Source organism: Triplophysa dalaica, unplaced genomic scaffold, assembly GCF_015846415.1.
Source record: "Triplophysa dalaica isolate WHDGS20190420 unplaced genomic scaffold, ASM1584641v1 Contig3, whole genome shotgun sequence".
Taxonomy (NCBI): Eukaryota; Metazoa; Chordata; class Actinopteri; order Cypriniformes; family Nemacheilidae; genus Triplophysa; species Triplophysa dalaica.
Genome location: NW_026622637.1, coordinates 55,905 through 59,069, shown reverse-complemented (window position 1 = coordinate 59,069; position 3,165 = coordinate 55,905).

The window sequence follows — 3,165 nt, the reverse complement described above, 5'->3', positions numbered from 1 at the left end:
CCAAGCTTTTATCACGTTACAACCCATCACGCTCTCTAAGATCTCAAAACTTAGGACTTTTGACAACACCTAGAATAACTAAATCCACCAAAGCGGGACGAGCTTTCTCATACGTAGCACCTAAACTCTGGAATAGCCTTCCTGATACTATTCGAGGGTCAGACACACTCTCCCAATTTAAATCTAGATTAAATACACATCTTTTCAGCCAAGCTTTCACTTAATGCATAGTTAATGAACAGCAGCTACGCTAATTATTCTCTTTATTCTCTTTCCGCCTCTGCCTCGGGATGCCCATCCCGAGGTAAGAAGTTCCACTGTGTCCAGACGACTGACAGATGCCCATCCCCAATTTGAGATTACGCCAGCTACAGCTGCAGACTGACTGACCATCCCAGCTCCATCTAAGGCAATTCCACCACCAGCCAAGAGAAATATGACCATCCCAGCTCAGACCACTACATCCCCAACCAAGAGCAAAGACGGACTATTTGTCTTATTAATGCTGAAGTTACAATATTTGGTATTAAATGCTAAACTAAAATCACATGTCACCAGTTTGAGTGCAGATATGACACGTCAGAGGGGATCTGGCCCTCCCAGTTGAGCCTGGTTTCTCCCGAGGTTTTTTTCTCCATTAATCAATCATTGGAGTTTGGGTTCCTCGCCACAGCAGGCCAGTGTTGGCCTGCTCACCGGGAGACTGCATTCATTCATTTATTTATTTATAAATTAGATATTATTTATTAGAATGATCTTACTTGTTGTATAAACACCATGCACTGTGCTGTGTTCTAACTTATCTGTTTTTCCTGTTTGCCCCTGTAAAGCTGCTTTGAAACAATACACATTGTGAAAAGCACTATATAAATAAACTTGAATTGAAATTAATTGAATACCATACTTTATTGAAAAAGGACAATCATTCAGTGTACGTGTATTAGGCAGCTCCTCAACATACAAGTATCCATTGATGTCATCACTGATTTTTCCTGCCCGGTTCATATCTGAATAAAACTGGTCCCCATGCGTTAAGACAGAATTAATGTCACTGGTGCTCCACTGCAACACATTTTTCATTTTACACATCAGGATTGCAGTTAAACCGTTTACACCACATTGCTTGCCATAATTGACAAAACGAGCATCTCCTTGATGGAAAGATCCTGTGATGTACGGTTTCTGTGGACACAAATCAAAAACAGCATTCATTGTCATTTTAGAATCTTTCTGAGACATTGGTTCAGGTGTTTGAAATGGGCGCTGGATCAGAGTTTGAACAAAACTTTTGACAAGGCTTTTGAAAACACTTTTGAAAACTATTTACAAGGAAAACACATTAATAAATCAAATGGCAACACATCGGCTGTTTACAGCAACGCATGACACTTCATCAGGCCACCGGACCAGCAGCCGCCGTGCCGCCTTGCTCTTCCTGGCCTTCCTCTGCCTTCAACGTGTCCTCTGCTTCGTGGGCGTCCCACAGCTCTCCCGTGCCTGAACCGCAACTCTCGTCCGCAGGATGGATGGATATGAGAAATCAGTCGACGCTCACCTTCACGTAAAAACGCCACTGACTGGACAAAGTAATACTTTATTGCATCGGCGTCATTGAAGATGCTGCCGAGTCCGGTGCCCCGCAGGTACATGGACAGCGGCAAGCTGGTCAGCGTCACCGTGTGTTCGCAGTCGACAAGATGGCCTTTCCTGCAAAAGACAGGGAAAACTACAGGGCCCCCAGCTTGAGCCTGCAACCCTCGCACCTGTGCGTCTCGGACCTCTCCACGAACTGACTCTGAATGAAGCGGCAGCTTGAACACTTCCGCACAATCCTCACCTCGATGCCCTTTACGGTCCGCGATCTCATCGATGGAGGTCGTCGGACCGGTGCACAGGCCAATAAAGCACTCTCTGTTCCGCGTAGACAGGTTCTTGAACGCGTAGGACAAGCCTTCCTCGACCTGGCCGACGAAGCTGTCCCAGAGAGTCACCTTGACCTCGCCCGTCCAGTCGGAGTTTCTCACCTCCCTTAGCTCGCAGTTAGCCTGGTTGACCTGTACCCCTCTTCTGGCGGAGCCGCACTTGTTCGCGAACCTCTCCCACCTATGGAAAACAAGCACAAACAGTTGTCCATCCACCGTAAGCACACAGGAAAAGCGCCCGGAACGACAGAGCCGTGACTCGCACCTTCTGCTTAGGATCCATCGCCTTCATCTCCGCCACGGTTATCCATCGGCAGCTCACCGGCGTGCTCCGCAAAAACGGCAGCGTGGTCATGTCCACTTTCGTCCCATGGGAGCACATCACGTCGAAGCCGTCGGGATCGGTAAAGCCTAAAAGAACACGCAGATGTCAATCATTCAGTACGGTGCCACCTGAGATCAGCAATGATGAGTATCAGTCGACTGGCATACTGTTACGTCCCGATATGTCTATGAGATGGGGACCGTAACAGTTTGGTCAATAAAAATACCTTCTTGTGAGTCCAGTGGGTGGAATAAGGCAAAATGTATTTGCCTTATAATAAAATAATAAAGAAATGGCCATTTGCAGTGATACAGCCTGTTGTATTTAATAAATAACACAATAGTTTTCTTTACTGCTCATACATGTTAGCTCTTTTACTTGAGAAACATACAGTACACTCAGTTATTCAATAACAGTTCGTCTTTTCTAAACATGTATCTAAAAGAGAGAAACATAAGCCTATGCTACCATCTAGTGGTCATTTAACAAAACAACAGCTGAAATAAAGCCACTGGCTCACTTGCGATTTTTTGGACTGTTTACACACGTTATCAAAACTACACCTTTTTTCAAAACTCTACACACAATCCCCAAAACTGTATACACAAAATGCAAAATGCCTCCGATCTCCTTCAAAATGTAACACTGCATTCAAAATGCCATAAATACATGTCGTTATGAAGCATTTGCATCAAATGGCAAACACTTCTTTCATAATAGTAAATATTTGGATATACCATGTAAACCCTGTTGTTCTAAATCTAAAGCTATTTGGGCTTTCATAGGCTTATATCTGCATTTCAATACAATGTTCTATAGTGAAGTAATCTGCTGAGAGGGTTAGAAAGTACACTGTAAAAACTAATGCAATGTAGAAACAGAACATATTTATTAGACCAAACCACAAAACCATAAACA